The following is a 21,010-nucleotide window of genomic DNA, read 5'->3' as shown; positions in this document are numbered from 1 at the left end:
GGATACAGGAGGAAAGCAGTCACATGGTGTTAGGACCAGCCGTCATCCTACTGAATGGCTGGGCACATTGGAAGGGCTGAATGGTCTACTCTTTGTTTCTGGTAAAGCTGTTTGGACCGATGAGATGAAACATGCCACTGGTGGAACTAGAGACTGCATTGTAGAGCCCAATGGAACCGTTTCCAATCCGATATCCAGAGGAAGGTTGTCTGATGTCATTGGGGAAGGAATCAGACAGGAGCTTGGTGTTTCTTTGTGAATGCAGTGGGTTGTTTTTGATGGTGTTAGTCGAGTGATGGAAGGTGTGTGAGCTACACAAACTGAAATGTATGTTATTCCTCCTTCATGTTGACACGTTGACTCTGGGGATCAATAAATCAAAACCATCAAATTCATTCACACAAGCAAAGTTTATTTCACGCCTCCACAGTCTAACCCTACACACATCACACTCATGTATTCCCGCAGGCTGGTTACTTGGATGGGCTGAGAGTTGGGTGAAAAGAACAATCAGTCCTCCCTGAATGCAGTCTCCCAGTAGCGGGCGTATCTACCTCTGTCTGAGCTATCCTTCTGGAGATCTTGCCCTCTTCCCCGGCTGGTTCCTGGAGCCTGCATGATCAGGGGGTTCTGGGAGGTCAGTACCACTTCTGGCTCTCAGTCATTGGCCGTCTGACTCCCGGCAGGTGCCACCAGTACGCCATGAGCCCCACAATTGGTTGAACTCCCACTGTCTACGGAACCTGGTTGCTTCAAAGTCTTACCTCGTTCGTTTAAGCTTCTGCCTTTCCGAAAGGCAACGAGACATTAGCTCAGCCCTTTTTACCCACCACCCCCAAGCAGTCTGTGCCCTAGCTTGCCTCCTGGTTGTGGTTAGCACCATGTTTAGCAGTATTGCAGCTCGGCCTTGAGATGCCACCATTTCCACGGCCCGTTTAGGGATCTGCAAAGTCCCACCTCATACATTTATTCAACATATTGTGATTTCTTTTTGATCTTTTCCCCCCATAACTTGCGGGGGTGAACCCTGTTCTTTCTGAGCAAGTTGATGTGCCCTTCATGTGGTGAACTTCTACAGTGGTTCCTTACAGGGATTAGATTGTATACTGTATTTATTTTTACAGATATATATATATAGAGCACATAAAAATAGTCTATTAAAACAATGTGAGAGAGTTATTGCGGATATTCTGTCCTCTGACAGATCTGTCTATATTGCCTAAGCCTCCTATTTATTGAAACACTTGGATTATGATAGTTTTAATACTGTGAAAGTTGACATCAGCCCCCCCGCGGTACCCCCTTTGTCGCAAAGGGACCAACAAATGTTAAAATAGGTGCAAAATACTGCAGATGGTGGGGATCTGAAATAAACAGAGGGGGATCCAGGAAAGCTGAGTGGGTCCGGCAGTGTCTGTGCAGAAGGGGTCAGACCGCACTCAAAACGTTTCCTGTTTCTCTCTGCGTGGATGCTGAGCTTCTCCAGCAATCTGCACGGTTACTCCGAGTAAAGTCGGTCCAGGTTGGGAGCCCACGCAACGCTTGCCCTGGTCGGTGGGTCTTGCGGGCGAATGCAGCGGCTGGAGGGAAGGCTTGCGATTTGGGCTGGGCCCAGGTAGGATCGGGAGGGAGGGCACCCCATTGTCACTGCCCTGCAACAGCCTCCCCTTAGGTCTTGCCCCTTTGCAAGGGCAATTAGGGATGGGAACGATGTGCTGCTCTTGGCCGTCCCAGAACCAAAAAAAAAAAAATCCAGTGGCTGGGTATGGAGCTGCCCTGAGCTCGGGGCCAGTTTAAAAGACGACATTGAGGCCAAACATCGCATTCAGTTGAAGGGCTGGAAATCCCCTCCCCCCTGAAGTTCAGCTTGGAGCTTTCTCTGGGAAATTAAGGGGACTCAGTAATGTCCCCAGACTCCCATCCCTACCCCCTCCCCTACTCTCTCAACTCCTTCGCTACCCTCATTCACCCCCCCCCACCCCCGACATAACCCCTGATATTTCAAGTTGCTGCTCAGATCAAGTCTGTGCGTTGAGGAGAGTTGGCAGGAGGTGGGGGGGAGGGGGGGAGAGAAATGGAGTAGAGAAAGGCATCGAACAGCTCTCTGTGAGGAACTGTCTGTCGGTGATAAGTGGGGAGCGAGCGAGAAGGGGAAATGGGAGGGATAGATTGGCAGAGAGTCGATGGTGTAGCTCGGGCAGTGGGCATTGAGTCAGGCGAGAGAGAGAGAGAGAGAGAGAGAGAGAGAGAGAGAGGGAAGTGGGAGGGAGGAGAGTGCCTACCCTCACTCTCTCCAGCACATAACTGCGGCTTCCGGTCACAGGTACACACAATGAGAAGGCAGCTGACTAAAACTGATATAAAAAAAACGGGCAATAACTCAGTAAACAATAGGATCTGATCGTGTCGAACTCAACTTCCCACAGTCCACACTCAGATCTCCCGAGGATCTCTCTCAGACCAGGCCACGGAACAGAAAAGAGAGACAGGCCCCAGCTGCCAGGCCCAGGGACAGGAAGAAGGCCATAATAGCTCCTGCTGTCTCTGCTTCATTCGCAAACACATTCCTGTCAGGGAAGAGGGAACAACGTTAATCAACCCACCAGCACAGGCCTCACATCAAATCACAACCTTCTGCTTCCAATTTAACAGCCAACTTCCAATCAAAACAGACCCTGCATAGATGGGCAGGTGAGGGTGAGGGGTTGGAGGTGAGGGTGATGTCTGAGGTGAGGGTGAGGGGTTGGAGGTGAGGGTGATGTCTGAGGTGAGGGTGAGCGTTGACGGTGAGGGTGAGGGGTTGGAGGTGAGGGTGATGTCTGAGGTGAGGGTGAGCGTTGACGGCGAGGGTGAGGGGTTGGAGGTGAGGGTGATGTCTGAGGTGAGGGTGAGTGTTGACGGTGAGGGTGAGGGGTTGGAGGTGAGGGTGATGTCTGAGGTGAGGGTGAGCGTTGACGGTGAGGGTGAGGGGTTGGAGGTGAGGGTGATGTCTGAGGTGAGGGTGAGCGTTGACGGTGAGGGTGAGGGGTTGGAGGTGAGGGTGATGTCTGAGGTGAGGGTGAGCGTTGACGGTGAGGGTGAGGGGTTGGAGGTGAGGGTGATGTCTGAGGTGAGGGTGAGCGTTGACGGTGAGGGTGAGGGGTTGGAGGTGAGGGTGATGTCTGAGGTGAGGGTGAGCGTTGACGGTGAGGGTGAGGGGTTGGAGGTGAGGGTGATGTCTGAGGTGAGGGTGAGCGTTGACGGTGAGGGTGAGGGGTTGGAGGTGAGGGTGATGTCTGAGGTGAGGGTGAGCGTTGACGGCGAGGGTGAGTGGGTAATTGAGGGTTGAGGCGAGGGGGTGAGGGTGAGTGGTGAGGGTTGACGGTGAGGGTGAGGGGTGACAGTGAGGGTGTGTCAGTGAGGGTTGAGGGTGAGGGTGGGTAGGTGAGGGTTGAGGGTGAGGGTTGACATTGAGGGTAAGGGTTGATGGTGAGGGGTGAGGGTTGAGGGGGAGGGTCGAGGGTGAGGGTCGAGGGTGAGGGTCGAGGGTGAGGGTCGAGGGTGAGGGTCGAGGGTGTGGGTCGTGGGTGAGGGTCGAGGGTGAGGGTCGAGGGTGAGGGTCGAGGGTGGGGGTCGAGGGGGAGGGTCGAGGGGGAGGGTCGTGGGTGAGGGTCGAGGGTGAGGGTCGAGGGTGAGGGTCGAGGGTGAGGGTCGAGGGTGAGGGTGGTGGGTGAGGGTGGTGGGTGAGGGTGGTGGGTGAGGGACAAGGGTGAGGGACAAGGGTGAGGGTCAAGGGTGAGGGACAAGGGTGAGGGACAAGGGTGAGGGACAAGGGTGAGGGTCGTGGGTGAGGGTCGTGGGTGAGGGTCGTGGGTGAGGGTCGAGGGTGAGGATCGAGGGTAAGGATCGAGGGTGAGGATCGAGGGTGAGGGTCGTGGGTGAGGGTCGTGGGTGAGGGTCGTGGGTGAGGGTCAAGGGTGAGGGTCAAGGGTGAGGGTCAAGGGTGAGGGTCAAGGGTGAGGGTGGTGGGTGAGGGTCGTGGGTGAGGGTCAACGGTGAGGATGGTGGGTGAGGGTGGTGGGTGAGGGTGGTGGGTGAGGGTCGAGGGTGAGGGTCGAGGGTGAGGGTCGAGGGTGACAGTTGACGGTTGAGGGTTGAGATGAAAAATGTGTTGCTGGAAAAGCGCAGCAGGTCAGGCAGCATCCAAGGAGCAGGAGAATCGACGTTTCGGGCATCAGCCCTTCTTCAGGAATGAGGTGAGTGTGTCCAGCAGGTTAGGATAAAAGGTAGGGAGGAGGGACTTGGGGGAGGGGCGTTGGGAATGCGATAGGTGAAGGGAGGTCAAGGTGAGGGTGATAGGCCGGAGAGGGGGTGAGGGTGGAGAGGTCAGGAAGAAGATTGCAGGTCAAGAAGGAGGTGCTGAGTCCGAGGGATTTGACTGAGACAAGGTGGGTGGAGGGGAAATGAGGAAACTGGAGAAATCTGAGTTCATCCCTTGTGGTTGGAGGGTTGAGGGTGAAGGTTGAGGGTGTCGGCTGAGTGTGAGGGTTGAGGATGAGGGTTAAGGGTGAGGGTTGAGGGTGAAGGTTGAGGGTGAAGGTTGAGGGTGAGGGTTGAGGGTGAGGGTTGAGGGTGAGGGTTGAGGGTGAGGGGTGAGGATTGAGGGTGAGGGGTGAGGATTGAGGGTGAGGGGTGAGGGTTCAGGGTGAGGATTGAGGGTGTGGGGTGAGGATTGAGGGTGAGGGGTGAGGATTGAGGGTGAGGGGTGAGGGTTGAGGGTGAGGGTTGAGGGTGAGGGGTGAGGATTGAGGGTGAGGGGTGAGGGTTGAGGGTGAGGGGTGAGGATTGAGGGTGAGGGGTGAGGGTTGAGGGTGAGGGTTGAGTATGAGGGTGAGGGGTGAGGGTTGTGGGTGAGGGTTGAGGGTGAGGGGTGAGGGTTGAGTGTGAGGGTTGAGGGTGAGGGGTGAGGGTTGAGGGTGAGGGTTGAGGGTTCAGGGTGAGGGTCAAGAGTGTGGGTGAGGGTCGAGGTTGAGGGTCGAAGGTGAGGGTCGAAGGTGAGGGTGAGGGTTGAGGGTGAGGGTTGAGGGTGAGGGGTGAGGATTGAGGGTGAGGGGTGAGGGTTGAGGGTGAGGGTTGAGTATGAGGGTGAGGGGTGAGGGTTGAGGGTTGAGGGGTGAGGGTGAGGGGTGAAGGTTAAGGGTGAGAGTTGAGGGTGAGGGTTGAGGGTGGAGAGTGAGGGTTGAGGGTGGAGGGTGAGGATTGTGGTTGAGGGTGAGGGTTGAGGGTGAGGGTTGAGTGTGAGAGTGAGGGGTGAGGGTTGAGGGTGAGGGTTGAGGGTGGAGGGTGAGGATTGTGGTTGAGGGTGAGGGTTGAGGGTGAGGGTTGAGTGTGAGAGTGAGGGGTGAGGGTTGAGGGTGAGGGTTGAGGGTTCAGGGTGAGAGTTGAGGGTGAGCGTTGAGGTTGAGAGTGAGGAGAGAGGGTTGAGGGTGAGGGTTAAGAGTGTGGGTGAGGGTCGAGGTTGAGGGTCGAAGGTGAGGGTCGAAGGTGAGGGTCGAAGGTGAGGGTGAGGGTTGAGGGTGAGGGTTGAGGGTAAGGGTTGAGGGTGATGTTGAGGGCAAGGGGTGAGGGTTGAGGGGTGAGGGGTGAAGGTTAAGGGTGAGAGTTGAGGGTGAGGGTTGAGGGTGAGGGGTGAGGGGTGAGGGGTGAGGGGGAGGGTTGAGGGTGAGGGTGAGGGTGAGGGTTGAGGGTGAGGGTTGAGGGTGAGGGTTGAGGGTTGACGTTGTGGGTGAGGGTTGACGGTGAGGGTGAGGGGTAAGGGTTGAGGGTGAGGTTGATGGTGAGGGGGAGGGTTGAGGGTGAGGGTTGAGGTTGAGGGTGAGGGTGAGGTTGAGGGTGAGGTTGAGGGTGAGGGTTGAGGGTGAGGGTTGAGTGTGAGAGTGAGGGGTGAGGGTTGAGGGTGAGGGTTGAGGGTTCAGGGTGAGAGTTGAGGGTGAGCGTTGAGGTTGAGAGTGAGGAGAGAGGGTTGAGGGTGAGGGTTAAGAGTGTGGGTGAGGGTCGAGGTTGAGGGTCGAAGGTGAGGGTCGAAGGTGAGGGTCGAAGGTGAGGGTGAGGGTTGAGGGTGAGGGTTGAGGGTAAGGGTTGAGGGTGATGTTGAGGGCAAGGGGTGAGGGTTGAGGGGTGAGGGGTGAAGGTTAAGGGTGAGAGTTGAGGGTGAGGGTTGAGGGTGAGGGGTGAGGGGTGAGGGGGAGGGTTGAGGGTGAGGGTGAGGGTGAGGGTTGAGGGTGAGGGTTGAGGGTGAGGGTTGAGGGTTGACGTTGTGGGTGAGGGTTGACGGTGAGGGTGAGGGGTAAGGGTTGAGGGTGAGGTTGATGGTGAGGGGGAGGGTTGAGGGTGAGGGTTGAGGTTGAGGGTGAGGGTGAGGTTGAGGGTGAGGTTGAGGGTGAGGGTTGAGGGTGAGGGGTGAGGGTTGAGTGGTGAGTGTTGAGGGGTGAGGATTGAGGGTGAGGGTTGAGGGTGAGGGTTGAGTGTGAGGGTGAGGGTTGAGTGTGAGGGGTGAGGGTTGAGGGTGAGGGACAAGGGTGAGGGTTGAGTGTGAGGGTTGAGGGTTGAGTGTGAGGGTAAGGGTTGAGGGTAACAGTAAGGGTTGAGGGTGAGGGTTGAATGTGAGGGTGAGGTTTGAGGATGAGGGTTGAGGGTGAGGGCTGAGAGTTGAGGTTTGAGGGCGAGGGTTGAGTGTGAGGGTGAGGGTTGAGGGTGAGGATTGAGGGAGAGGGTTGAGTGTGAGGGTTAGGGTTGAGGGTGAGGGTTGACGATTGAGAGTGAGGGGTGAGGGTGAGGGTTGAGTGTGAGGGTGAGCGTTGAGTGTGAGGGTGAGGGATGTGGGTGAGGGTCGAGGGTGAGGGGTGAGGGTTGAGGTTGAGTGTGAGGGTGAGGGTTGAGGATGAGGGGTGAGTGTGAGGATTGAGGTTGAGGGGTGAGGGTTGAGTGTGAGGGTTGAGTGTGAGGGTGAGGATTGAGTGTGAGGGTTGAGTGTGAGGGTTGAGTGTGAGGGTTGAGGGTGAGCATTGAGGGTGAGCATTGAGGGGTATGGGTTGAGGGTGAGGGTTGAGGGTGAGGGTGAGTGAAGGTAAGGTTTGAGAGTTGAGTGTGAGGGTTGAGTGTGAGGGTTGAGGTTGAGGGCTGAGAGTTGAGGGCAAGGGTTGAGTGTGAGGGGTGAGTGTGAGGGGTGAGGGTGAGGGTTGAGAGTTGAGGTGAGGGTTGAGGGTGAGCATTGAGGGTGAGCGTTGAGGGTGAGGGTTAAGTGTGAGGGTGAGGTTTGAGGGAGAGGGTTGAAGGTGAGGGTTGAGGGTGAGGTTTGAGGGAGAGGGTTGAGGGTGAGGGTTGAGGGTGAGGGTTGAGGATGAGGGTTGAATGTAAGGGTGAGGATTGAGGGTGAGTGTGAGGGTTGAGGGGTGAGGATTGAGTGTGAGGGTGAGGGGTGAGGGTGAGGGGTGAGTGTGAGGGTGAGGGTTGAGAGTTGAGGTGAGGGTTGAAGGTGAGCGTTGAGGGTGAGCATTGAGGGTGAGGGTTAAGTGTGAGGGTGAGGTTTGAGGGAGAGGGTTGAGGGTGAGGGTTGAGGGTGAGGGTTGAGGGTGAGGGTTGAGGATGAGGGTTGAGGATTGAGGGTGAGTGTGAGGGTTGAGGGGTGAGGATTGAGTGTGAGGGTGAGGGGTGAGGGTGAGGATGAGGGTTGAGTGTGAGAGTGAGGGTTGAGTGTGAGGGTTGAGGGGTGAGGGCAGAGGGTGAATGTTGAGGGTGAGGGGTGAGGGTTGAGGGTGAGGGTTGAAGGTGAGGGTGAGTGTGAAGGTTGAGTGTGAAGGTGAGGGTTGAGAGTGAATGTTGAGTGTGAGGTTGAGTGTTGAGGGGTGAGGGTGTGGGTTGAGGGTGTGGGTTGAGGGTGTGGGGTGAGGGTTGAGGGCGAGGGTTGAATGTGAGGGTGAGGGTTGAGGGTGAAGGTTGAGAGTTGAGGGTGAGGGTTGAGGATGAGGGTTGAGGGTGAGGGTTGAGGGTGAGGGTTGAGGGTGAGGGTTGAGGGTGAGGGTTGAGGGAGAGGGTTGAGGGAGAGGGTTGAGGATGAGGGTTGAGGATGAGGGTTGAATGTGAGGGTGAGGATTGAGGGTGAGTGTGAGGGTTGAGGGAGAGGGTTGAGGGAGAGGGTTGAGGATGAGGGTTGAGGATGAGGGTTGAATGTGAGGGTGAGGATTGAGGGTGAGTGTGAGGGTTGAGGGTTGAGTGTGAGGGTTGATTGTGAGGGTTGAGGGCGAGGGTGAGTGTGAGGATTGAGTGTGAGAGTTGAGGGTGAGTGTGAGGGTTGAGTGTGAGGTTTGAGGGTAAGTGTTGAGGGTGAGGGTTGTGGGTGAGGGTTGAGGGTGGGGGTGAGTGTGAGGGTGTGGGTTGAGGGTGTGGGGTGAGGGTGAGGGGTGAGTGCTGAGGGTGAGGGTTGAGTGTGAGGGATGAGGTTTGAGGGTGAGGGTTGAGTGTGAGCATTGAGGGTGAGGGTTGAGGGTGAGGTTGAGGGGTGAGCATTGAGGGTGAGGGTTGAGTGTGAGGGTGAGGGTTGAGGGCGAGGGTTGAGTGTGAGGGTGAGGGTTGAGGGCGAGGGTTGAGTGTGAGCATTGAGGGTGAGGTTGAGGGGTGAGTGTTGAGGGAGAAGGTGAGGGTTGAGGGTGAGGTTTGAGGGTGAGGTTTGAGGATGAGGGTGAGGGTGAGGGTGAAGGTTGAGTGTGAGGGTTGAGAGTGAGGTTTGAGGTTAACTGTTGAGAGTGAGTGTTGAGTGTGAGGTTGAGTGTTGAGAGTGAGGGTTGAGTGTGAGGGTGAGTGTTGAGGGGTGAGGGTTGAGTGTGAAGGTTGAGGGGTGAGTGTTGAGTGTTGAGTGTTGAGGGTTGAGGGTTGAAGGTTGAGGGTGAGGTGTGAGGGTGAGGGTGAGTGTTGTGGGTAAGTGTGAGTGTTGAGGGGTGAGGGTTGACTGTGAGGGTGAGGGTTGAGGGCGAGGGTGAGTGTTGAGGGTGAGAGTAAGTATTGCGTATGAATGTGTGTTTAGGGGTGAGGGCTGAGTGTGAGGGATGAGGGTGAGGGTCAGGGGTGAGGTTGAGGATGAGGGTGAGGGTTGAGGGTGAGGGTTGAGGGTGAGTGTTGAAGTGTGTTTAGGGTAAGTGTTGAGGGTGAGGGTTGAGGGGTGAGGGTGTGGGTTGGGGGTGAGGGGAGATGGTGAGGGTGATGGGTGAGGGTTGAGGGCTGAGGGTGAGGGTGAAAGGTGAGGGTTGAGGGTGTAGGTTGAGGGTGAGGGTGTAGGTTGAGGGTGAGGGTGAGGGTTGTGGGTGAGGGTGAGTGTTGAGGGGTGAGGGTTGAGGGGTGAGGGTTGTGGGTTGAGGGTGAGGGGTGAGTGTTGTGGGGTGAAGGATGAGTGTGAGGGTTGAGTGCGAGGGTTGAAGATGAGGGTTGAGTGTGAGGGTGAGGGTTGAGTGTGAGGGGTGACTGTGAGGGTGAGGTTTGAGGGTGAGGGTTGAGTGTGAGGGTTGAGGGTGAGGGTTGAGGGTGAGCATTGAGGGTGAGCATTGAGGGGTATGGGTTGAGGGTGAGGGTTGAGGGTGAGGGTGAGTGAAGGTAAGGTTTGAGAGTTGAGTGTGAGGGTTGAGTGTGAGGGTTGAGGTTGAGGGCTGAGAGTTGAGAGCAAGGGTTGAGTGTGAGGGGTGAGTGTGAGGGGTGAGGGTGAGGGTTGAGAGTTGAGGTGAGGGTTGAGGGTGAGCGTTGAGGGTGAGCGTTGAGGGTGAGGGTTAAGTGTGAGGGTGAGGTTTGAGGGAGAGGGTTGAAGGTGAGGGTTGAGGGTGAGGTTTGAGGGAGAGGGTTGAGGGTGAGGGTTGAGGGTGAGGGTTGAGGATGAGGGTTGAATGTAAGGGTGAGGATTGAGGGTGAGTGTGAGGGTTGAGGGGTGAGGATTGAGTGTGAGGGTGAGGGGTGAGGGTGAGGGGTGAGTGTGAGGGTGAGGGTTGAGAGTTGAGGTGAGGGTTGAAGGTGAGCGTTGAGGGTGAGCATTGAGGGTGAGGGTTAAGTGTGAGGGTGAGGTTTGAGGGAGAGGGTTGAAGGTGAGGGTTGAGGGTGAGGTTTGAGGGAGAGGGTTGAGGGTGAGGGTTGAGGGTGAGGGTTGAGGATGAGGGTTGAATGTAAGGGTGAGGATTGAGGGTGAGTGTGAGGGTTGAGGGGTGAGGATTGAGTGTGAGGGTGAGGGGTGAGGGTGAGGATGAGGGTTGAGTGTGAGAGTGAGGGTTGAGTGTGAGGGTTGAGGGGTGAGGGCAGAGGGTGAATGTTGAGGGTGAGGGGTGAGGGTTGAGGGTGAGGGTTGAAGGTGAGGGTGAGTGTGAAGGTTGAGTGTGAAGGTGAGGGTTGAGAGTGAGTGTTGAGTGTGAGGTTGAGTGTTGAGGGGTGAGGGTGTGGGTTGAGGGTGTGGGGTGAGGGTTGAGGGCGAGGGTTGAATGTGAGGGTGAGGGTTGAGGGTGAAGGTTGAGAGTTGAGGGTGAGGGTTGAGGATGAGGGTTGAGGGTGAGGGTTGAGGGTGAGGGTTGAGGGTGAGGGTTGAGGGAGAGGGTTGAGGGAGAGGGTTGAGGATGAGGGTTGAGGATGAGGGTTGAATGTGAGGGTGAGGATTGAGGGTGAGTGTGAGGGTTGAGGGAGAGGGTTGAGGGAGAGGGTTGAGGATGAGGGTTGAGGATGAGGGTTGAATGTGAGGGTGAGGATTGAGGGTGAGTGTGAGGGTTGAGGGTTGAGTGTGAGGGTTGATTGTGAGGGTTGAGGGCGAGGGTGAGTGTGAGGATTGAGTGTGAGAGTTGAGGGTGAGTGTGAGGGTTGAGTGTGAGGTTTGAGGGTAAGTGTTGAGGGTGAGGGTTGTGGGTGAGGGTTGAGGGTGGGGGTGAGTGTGAGGGTGTGGGTTGAGGGTGTGGGGTGAGGGTGAGGGGTGAGTGCTGAGGGTGAGGGTTGAGTGTGAGGGATGAGGGTTGAGGGTTGAGGGTGAGGGTTGAGTGTGAGGGTGAGGGTTGAGGGCGAGGGTTGAGTGTGAGCATTGAGGGTGAGGGTTGAGGGTGAGGTTGAGGGGTGAGCGTTGAGGGTGAGGGTTGAGTGTGAGGGTGAGGGTTGAGGGCGAGGGTTGAGTGTGAGGGTGAGGGTTGAGGGCGAGGGTTGAGTGTGAGCATTGAGGGTGAGGTTGAGGGGTGAGTGTTGAGGGAGAAGGTGAGGGTTGAGGGTGAGGTTTGAGGGTGAGGTTTGAGGATGAGGGTGAGGGTGAGGGTGAAGGTTGAGTGTGAGGGTTGAGAGTGAGGTTTGAGGTTAACTGTTGAGAGTGAGTGTTGAGTGTGAGGTTGAGTGTTGAGTGTGAGGGTTGAGTGTGAGGGTGAGTGTTGAGGGGTGAGGGTTGAGTGTGAAGGTTGAGGGGTGAGTGTTGAGTGTTGAGGGTTGAGGGTTGAGGGTTGAAGGTTGAGGGTGAGGTGTGAGGGTGAGGGTGAGTGTTGTGGGTAAGTGTGAGTGTTGAGGGGTGAGGGTTGACTGTGAGGGTGAGGGTTGAGGGCGAGGGTGAGTGTTGAGGGTGAGAGTAAGTATTGCGTATGAATGTGTGTTTAGGGGTGAGGGCTGAGTGTGAGGGATGAGGGTGAGGGTCAGGGGTGAGGTTGAGGATGAGGGTGAGGGTTGAGGGTGAGGGTTGAGGGTGAGTGTTGAAGTGTGTTTAGGGTAAGTGTTGAGGGTGAGGGTTGAGGGGTGAGGGTGTGGGTTGGGGGTGAGGGGAGATGGTGAGGGTGATGGGTGAGGGTTGAGGGCTGAGGGTGAGGGTGAAAGGTGAGGGTTGAGGGTGTAGGTTGAGGGTGAGGGTGTAGGTTGAGGGTGAGGGTGAGGGTTGTGGGTGAGGGTGAGTGTTGAGGGGTGAGGGTTGAGGGGTGAGGGTTGTGGGTTGAGGGTGAGGGGTGAGTGTTGTGGGGTGAAGGATGAGTGTGAGGGTTGAGTGCGAGGGTTGAAGATGAGGGTTGAGTGTGAGGGTGAGGGTTGAGTGTGAGGGGTGACTGTGAGGGTGAGGTTTGAGGGTGAGGGTTGAGTGTGAGGGTTGAGGGTGAGGGTTGAGGGTGAGGGTTGAGGGTGAGGGTTGAGGGTGAGGGTGAGGGTTGAGTGTGAGGGTTGAGGGCGAGGGTGAGGGTTGAGTGTGAGGGTTAAGGGTGAGTGTTGAGAGTGTGTTTAAGGTAAGTGTTGAGGGTGAGGGGTGAGGGTTGAGGGGTGAGGGTTGAGGGGTGAGGGTTGAGGGGTGAGGGTTGAGGGGTGATGGTTGAGGGTGAGGGTGATGGTTGAGGGTGAGTGTTGAGGGTTAAGGTGAGGATTGTGGGTGAGGGTTGAGGGTGAGGTTTGAGTGTGAGAGTTGAGGGCGAGGGTGATGGTTGAGGGTGAGGGTGACGGTTGAGGGTGAGGGTTGAAGGTGAGGGTTAAGGGTGAGTGTTGAGAGTGTGTTTAGGGTAAGTGTTGAGGGTGAGTGTTGAGGGTTGAGGGGTGATGGTTGAGGGTGATGGTGAGGGTGAGGGGTGAATGCTGAGGGTGAGGGTGAGGGAGGGTGTGGAGGGTGAGGGTTGAGGGTGAGTGTTGAGGGTGAGGGTAAGTGTTGTGGGTGAATGTGAGTGTTGAGTGCGAGGGTTGAGTGTGAGGGATGAGGATAAGGATGAGGGGTGAGGGTGAGGATGAGGGTTGAGGGTGAAGGTGAGGATTGAGGGTGAGTGTTGAGAGTGTGTTTAGGGTAAGTGTTGAGGGTAAGTGTTGAGGGTAAGTGTTGAGGGGTGAGGGTTGAGGGGTGAGGGTGAGTGTTGAGGGGTGAGGGTTGAGGGTGAGTGTTGAGGGGTGAGGGTCGAGGGTGAGTGTTGAGGGTGAGGGTTGAGGGTGTGTAGAGGGTTAAGGTGAGGGTTGTGGGTGAGTGTTGAGGGTGAGGGTTGAGTGTGAGGGGTGACGGTTGAGGGTGAGGGGTGAGTGTTGAGGATGAGGGGTGAGGATGAGGGGTGAGGGTGAGGGTTGAAGGTGAGGGTTGAGGGGTGAGGGTTGAGTATTGAGGGTGAAGGGTGAGGGTGAGGATTGAGGGTGAGGGTTGAAGGTGAGGGTTGCGGGTGAGAGTGAGCATTGAGGGTGAGGGTTGAGGGTGAGGGTTGTGGGTGAGGGTTGAGGGGTGAGGGTGAGGGTGAGGGGTGAGGGTGAGGGTAAGGGGTGAGTGTTGAGGGTGAGGGTTGAGTGTGAGTGTGAGGGTTGAGGGGTGAGGGTGAGGGTTGAGGGGTGAGGGTTGAGTGTGAGGTTGAGGGTTGAGGGTAAGGGTTGAGGGGAGGGTGATGGTTGAGTGTTGAGGGTGAGGGTTGACTGTGAGGGTGAGGGTTGAGTGTGAGGGTCAGGGTTGAGGGTCAGGGTTGAGGGTGAGTGTGAGGCGTGAGGGTAAGGGGTGAGTGTTGAGTGTGAGGGTTTGGTGTGAGTGTGAGGGTTGAGGGTGAGGATGACAGTTGAGGGTGAGGGTGAGGGGAGGGTGAGTGTGTCTCCCCCTGTACTCCCCCTGTACTCCCACTGTACTCCCACTGTATTCCCACTGTACTCCCCCTGTACTCCCCCTGTACTCCCCCTGTACTCCCCCTGTATTCCCACTGTACTCCCCCTGTACTCCCCCTGTACTCCCCCTGTACTCCCACTATATTCCCACTGTACTCCCCCTGTACTCCCACTGTACTCCCCCTGTATTCCCACTGTACTCCCCCTGTACTCCCCCTGTACTCCCACTGTACTCCCCCTGTATTCCCACTGTACCCCCCCTGTACTCCCCCTGTATTCCCACTGTACCCCCCCTGTATTCCCACTGTACCCCCCCTGTACTCCCCCTGTACTCCCACTGTACTCCCCCTGTATTCCCACTGTACCCCCCCTGTACTCCCACTGTACTCCCCCTGTATTCCCACTGTACTCCCCCTGTATTCCCACTGTACCCCCCCTGTACTCCCACTGTACTCCCCCTGTATTCCCACTGTACTCCCCCTGTACTCCCACTGTACTCCCCCTGTATTCCCACTGTACCCCCCCTGTACTCCCACTGTACTCCCCCTGTATTCCCACTGTACCCCCCCTGTACTCCCACTGTACTCCCCCTGTATTCCCACTGTACTCCCCCTGTATTCCCACTGTACCCCCCCTGTACTCCCACTGTACTCCCCCTGTATTCCCACTGTACTCCCCCTGTACTCCCACTGTATTCCCACTGTACTCCCACTGTATTCCCACTGTACTCCCCCTGTACTCCCACTGTATTCCCACTGTACTCCCACTGTATTCCCACTGTACTCCCCCTGTATTCCCACTGTACTCCCCCTGTATTCCCACTGTATTCCCACTGTACTCCCCCTGTATTCCCACTGTACTCCCCCTGTACTCCCACTGTATTCCCACTGTACTCCCCCTGTACTCCCACTGTACTCCCACTGTACTCCCCCTGTATTCCCACTGTACCCCCCCTGTACTCCCACTGTACTCCCCCTGTATTCCCATGTACTCCCCCTGTATTCCCACTGTACCCCCCCTGTACTCCCACTGTACTCCCCCTGTATTCCCACTGTACTCTCCCTGTACTCCCACTGTATTCCCACTGTACTCCCACTGTATTCCCACTGTACTCCCCCTGTACTCCCACTGTATTCCCACTGTACTCCCACTGTATTCCCACTGTACTCCCACTGTATTCCCACTGTACTCCCACTGTACTCCCCCTGTACTCCCACTGTATTCCCACTGTACTCCCCCTGTATTCCCACTGTATTCCCACTGTACTCCCCCTGTATTCCCACTGTACTCCCACTGTACTCCCCCTGTACTCCCACTGTATTCCCACTGTACTCCCACTGTATTCCCACTGTACTCCCCCTGTACTCCCACTGTATTCCCACTGTATTCCCACTGTACTCCCCCTGTACTCCCACTGTATTCCCACTGTACTCCCACTGTATTCCCACTGTACTCCCCCTGTACTCCCACTGTACTCCCACTGTATTCCCACTGTATTCCCACTGTACTCCCCCTGTATTCCCACTGTATTCCCACTGTATTCCCACTGTACTCCCCCTGTACTCCCACTGTACTCCCCCTGTACTCCCACTGTACTCCCACTGTATTCCCACTGTACTCCCCCTGTACTCCCACTGTACTCCCCCTGTACTCCCACTGTATTCCCACTGTACTCCCACTGTATTCCCACTGTATTCCCACTGTACTCCCACTGTATTCCCACTGTACTCCCCCTGTACTCCCCCTGTACTCCCACTGTATTCCCACTGTATTCCCACTGTACTCCCCCTGTACTCCCACTGTATTCCCACTGTACTCCCACTGTATTCCCACTGTACTCCCCCTGTACTCCCACTGTACTCCCCCTGTATTCCCACTGTACTCCCCCTGTACTCCCCCTGTATTCCCACTGTACTCCCCCTGTATTCCCACTGTACTCCCACTGTACTCCCCCTGTATTCCCACTGTACCCCCCCTGTACTCCCACTGTACTCCCCCTGTATTCCCACTGTACTCCCCCTGTACTCCCCCTGTATTCCCACTGTACTCCCACTGTATTCCCACTGTACTCCCCCTGTACTCCCCCTGTACTCCCACTGTATTCCCACTGTACTCCCACTGTATTCCCACTGTACTCCCCCTGTATTCCCACTGTACTCCCACTGTATTCCCACTGTACTCCCCCTGTATTCCCACTGTACTCCCACTGTACTCCCCCTGTATTCCCACTGTACTCCCCCTGTATTCCCACTGTATTCCCACTGTACTCCCCCTGTATTCCCACTGTACTCCCACTGTATTCCCACTGTACTCCCCCTGTATTCCCACTGTACTCCCCCTGTATTCCCACTGTACTCCCACTGTACTCCCCCTGTATTCCCACTGTACCCCCCCTGTACTCCCACTGTACTCCCCCTGTACTCCCACTGTACTCCCACTGTATTCCCACTGTATTCCCACTGTACTCCCCCTGTACTCCCACTGTACTCCCACTGTACTCCCCCTGTACTCCCACTGTACTCCCACTGTATTCCCACTGTATTCCCACTGTACTCCCCCTGTACTCCCACTGTACTCCCACTGTATTCCCACTGTACTCCCCCTGTACTCCCACTGTATTCCCACTGTACTCCCCCTGTACTCCCCCTGTACTCCCACTGTATTCCCACTGTATTCCCACTGTACTCCCCCTGTACTCCCACTGTACTCCCACTGTATTCCCACTGTACTCCCACTGTATTCCCACTGTACTCCCCCTGTATTCCCACTGTACTCCCACTGTACTCCCCCTGTACTCCCACTGTACTCCCCCTGTATTCCCACTGTACTCCCCCTGTACTCCCCCTGTATTCCCACTGTACTCCCCCTGTATTCCCACTGTACTCCCACTGTACTCCCCCTGTATTCCCACTGTACCCCCCCTGTACTCCCACTGTACTCCCCCTGTATTCCCACTGTACTCCCCCTGTACTCCCCCTGTATTCCCACTGTACTCCCACTGTACTCCCCCTGTATTCCCACTGTACTCCCCCTGTACTCCCCCTGTACTCCCACTGTATTCCCACTGTACTCCCACTGTATTCCCACTGTACTCCCCCTGTATTCCCACTGTACTCCCACTGTACTCCCCCTGTATTCCCACTGTACTCCCACTGTACTCCCCCTGTATTCCCACTGTACTCCCCCTGTATTCCCACTGTATTCCCACTGTACTCCCCCTGTATTCCCACTGTACTCCCACTGTATTCCCACTGTACTCCCCCTGTATTCCCACTGTACTCCCCCTGTATTCCCACTGTACTCCCACTGTACTCCCCCTGTATTCCCACTGTACCCCCCCTGTACTCCCACTGTACTCCCCCTGTACTCCCACTGTACTCCCACTGTATTCCCACTGTATTCCCACTGTACTCCCCCTGTACTCCCACTGTACTCCCACTGTACTCCCCCTGTACTCCCACTGTACTCCCACTGTATTCCCACTGTATTCCCACTGTACTCCCCCTGTACTCCCACTGTATTCCCACTGTACTCCCCCTGTACTCCCACTGTATTCCCACTGTACTCCCCCTGTACTCCCCCTGTACTCCCACTGTATTCCCACTGTACTCCCCCTGTACTCCCACTGTATTCCCACTGTACTCCCACTGTATTCCCACTGTATTCCCACTGTACTCCCACTGTATTCCCACTGTACTCCCCCTGTATTCCCACTGTACTCCCCCTGTACTCCCCCTGTATTACCACTGTACTCCCCCTGTATTCCCACTGTACTCCCACTGTACTCCCCCTGTATTCCCACTGTACCCCCCCTGTACTCCCACTGTACTCCCCCTGTATTCCCACTGTACTCCCCCTGTATTCCCACTGTACTCCCACTGTACTCCCCCTGTATTCCCACTGTACTCCCCCTGTACTCCCCCTGTACTCCCACTGTACTCCCACTGTATTCCCACTGTACTCCCCCTGTATTCCCACTGTACTCCCACTGTATTCCCACTGTACTCCCCCTGTATTCCCACTGTACTCCCACTGTACTCCCCCTGTATTCCCCCTGTATTCCCACAGTATTCCCACTGTACTCCCCCTGTATTCCCACTGTACTCCCACTGTATTCCCACTGTACTCCCCCTGTATTCCCACTGTACTCCCCCTGTATTCCCACTGTACTCCCACTGTACTCCCCCTGTATTCCCACTGTACTCCCCCTGTACTCCCACTGTACTCCCCCTGTACTCCCACTGTACTCCCACTGTATTCCCACTGTATTCCCACTGTACTCCCCCTGTACTCCCACTGTACTCCCACTGTATTCCCACTGTACTCCCCCTGTACTCCCACTGTATTCCCACTGTACTCCCCCTGTACTCCCTCTGTACTCCCACTGTATTCCCACTGTATTCCCACTGTACTCCCCCTGTACTCCCACTGTATTCCCACTGTACTCCCCCTGTACTCCCACTGTACTCCCCCTGTACTCCCACTGTATTCCCACTGTACTCCCACTGTATTCCCACTGTACTCCCCCTGTACTCCCACTGTACTCCCCCTGTACTCCCACTGTATTCCCACTGTACTCCCACTGTATTCCCACTGTATTCCCACTGTATTCCCATCGTACTCCCCCTGTACTCCCACTGTATTCCCACTGTACTCCCCCTGTACTCCCACTGTATTCCCACTGTACTCCCCCTGTACTCCCACTGTATTCCCACTGTACTCCCACTGTATTCCCACTGTACTCCCCCTGTACTCCCACTGTATTCCCACTGTACTCCCACTGTATTCCCACTGTACTCCCCCTGTACTCCCACTGTACTCCCACTGTATTCCCACTGTACTCCCACTGTATTCCCACTGTACTCCCCCTGTACTCCCACTGTATTCCCACTGTACTCCCACTGTATTCCCACTGTACTCCCCCTGTATTCCCACTGTACTCCCACTGTATTCCCACTGTATTCCCACTGTACTCCCCCTGTACTCCCACTGTATTCCCACTGTACTCCCCCTGTACTCCCACTGTATTCCCACTGTACTCCCACTGTATTCCCACTGTACTCCCACTGTACTCCCCCTGTACTCCCACTGTATTCCCACTGTACTCCCCCTGTACTCCCACTGTACTCCCCCTGTACTCCCACTGTACTCCCCCTGTACTCCCACTGTATTCCCACTGTATTCCCACTGTATTCCCACTGTACTCCCCCTGTACTCCCACTGTACTCCCCCTGTACTCCCACTGTATTCCCACTGTACTCCCACTGTATTCCCACTGTACTCCCACTGTATTCCCACTGTATTCCCACTGTACTCCCCCTGTACTCCCACTGTACTCCCCCTGTACTCCTACTGTATTCCCACTGTACTCCCCCTGTATTCCCACTGTATTCCCACTGTACTCCCCCTGTACTCCCCCTGTACTCCCACTGTATTCCCACTGTACTCCCACTGTATTCCCACTGTACTCCCACTGTATTCCCACTGTACTCCCACTGTACTCCCACTGTATTCCCATTGTATTCCCACTGTATTCCCACTGTATTCCCACTGTACTCCCCCTGTACTCCCACTGTTTACCAACTGTACTCCCACTGCACTCCCACTGTATTCTCACTGTAGTCCCACTGTATTCCCACTGAACACCCACTATACTCCCCCTGTACTCCCACTGTATTCCCACTGTACTCCCACTGTTTTCCCACTGTTTACCAACTGCACTCCCACGGTACACCCCCTGAACTCCCCCTGTACTCCCCCTGTACTCCCACTGTATTCCCACTGTATTCCCACTGTACTCCCCCTGTACTCCCACTGTACTCCCCCTGTACTCCCACTGTACTCCCACTGTATTCCCACTGTACTCCCACTGTATTCCCACTGTACTCCCACTGTATTCCCACTGTATTCCCACTGTACTCCCCCTGTACTCCCACTGTACTCCCCCTGTACTCCTACTATATTCCCACTGTACTCCCACTGTATTCCCACTGTATTCCCACTGTATTCCCCCTGTACTCCCACTGTACTCCCCCTGTACTCCCCCTGTACTCCCACTGTATTCCCACTGTACTCCCACTGTATTCCCACTGTACTCCCACTGTACTCCCACTGTATTCCCACTGTACTCCCACTGTACTCCCACTGTATTCCCATTGTATTCCCACTGTATTCCCACTGTATTCCCACTGTACTCCCCCTGTACTCCCACTGTTTACCAACTGTACTCCCACTGCACTCCCACTGTATTCTCACTGTAGTCCCACTGTATTCCCACTGAACACCCACTATACTCCCCCTGTACTCCCACTGTATTCCCACTGTATTCCCACTGTATTCCCACTGTACTCCCCCCCCTGTCAAACAGCATCTACATCAGGACACCAACCCAGCCCCCACGCTACAAATCAAAGGGGCCTCAAACATGACACTGAGCTCCATCTTCCAGCCACCCTGTCAGCTGGGGGGATATGCAGAAAGACTCACTTGGGTCCGTAGCACATGCAGAGGCTGGCAAGGTAACCATTGGAGAAGGCAAAGAACATCATGAAGACAATATACCAGGCATCGTGAGCGAAGAAGATGGGCATCTGGCGGGGATGCACATTACACAGCATGAAGAGAGGGATGAAGATAATCCGAACAAGAACCAACACTGGCAGGAACCTGCTGTCCTTCCGAGGCTGACACAAAGGAGAAGGGGAATATTTAATATCCTCAAAGGGGCAGAAATCCCACCCAAGGGCCAAGAGTCCCAGAGAGAGGAAGGGAAAACCAGCAAGTGCCCACAGACTTCAACCAAACACCAGGGCAACCGAGCAACGGCATTTCTGAGGGAGTGTCACACTGTCAGAGGGTCAGTACTGAGGGAGTGTCACACTGTCAGAGGGTCAGTACTGAGGGAGTGTCACACTGTCAGAGGGTCAGTACTGAGGGAGTGTCACACTGTCAGAGGGGTCAGTACTGAGGGAGTGCTGCACTGTCAGAGGATCAGTACTGAGGGAGTGTCACACTGTCAGAGGGTCAGTACTGAGGGAGTGTCACACTGTCAGAGGGTCAGTACTGAGGGAGTGCTGCACTGTCAGAGGATCAGTACTGAGGGAGTGCTGCACTGTCAGAGGGTCAGTACTGAGGGAGTGCCGCACTGTCAGAGGATCAGTACTGAGGGAGTGTCACACTGTCAGAGGGTCAGTACTGAGGGAGTGCTGCACTGTCAGAGGATCAGTACTGAGGGAGTGCTGCACTGTCAGAGGGTCAGTACTGAGGGAGTGCCGCACTGTCAGAGGGTCAGTACTGAGGGAGTGTCACACTGTCAGAGGGTCAGTACTGAGGGAGTGTCACACTGTCAGAGGGTCAGTACTGAGGGAGTGCTGCACTGTCAGAGGATCAGTACTGAGGGAGTGTCACACTGTCAGAGGGTCAGTACTGAGGGAGTGCTGCACTGTCAGAG

The 21,010-nt window shown here is 55.8% G+C and overlaps 1 long non-coding RNA gene across 1 annotated transcript; it reads right to left on the bottom strand.

The window, feature by feature from the left end:
- Positions 1-391: 391 nt before the first annotated feature.
- Positions 392-20,406, bottom strand: LOC140473489 (uncharacterized). The gene is made up of 2 exons (XR_011958364.1): positions 20,047-20,406; positions 392-2,567 (listed from the first exon to the last, which is right to left on the bottom strand). It is a non-coding gene; the product is annotated as an uncharacterized lncRNA (long non-coding RNA).
- Between the last annotated feature and the right edge of the window lie 604 nt (positions 20,407-21,010).

Source organism: Chiloscyllium punctatum, unplaced genomic scaffold (assembly GCF_047496795.1).
Source record: "Chiloscyllium punctatum isolate Juve2018m unplaced genomic scaffold, sChiPun1.3 scaffold_622, whole genome shotgun sequence".
Lineage (NCBI taxonomy): Eukaryota > Metazoa > Chordata > Chondrichthyes > Orectolobiformes > Hemiscylliidae > Chiloscyllium > Chiloscyllium punctatum.
This window is presented reverse-complemented; position numbering and strand designations above follow the sequence as displayed.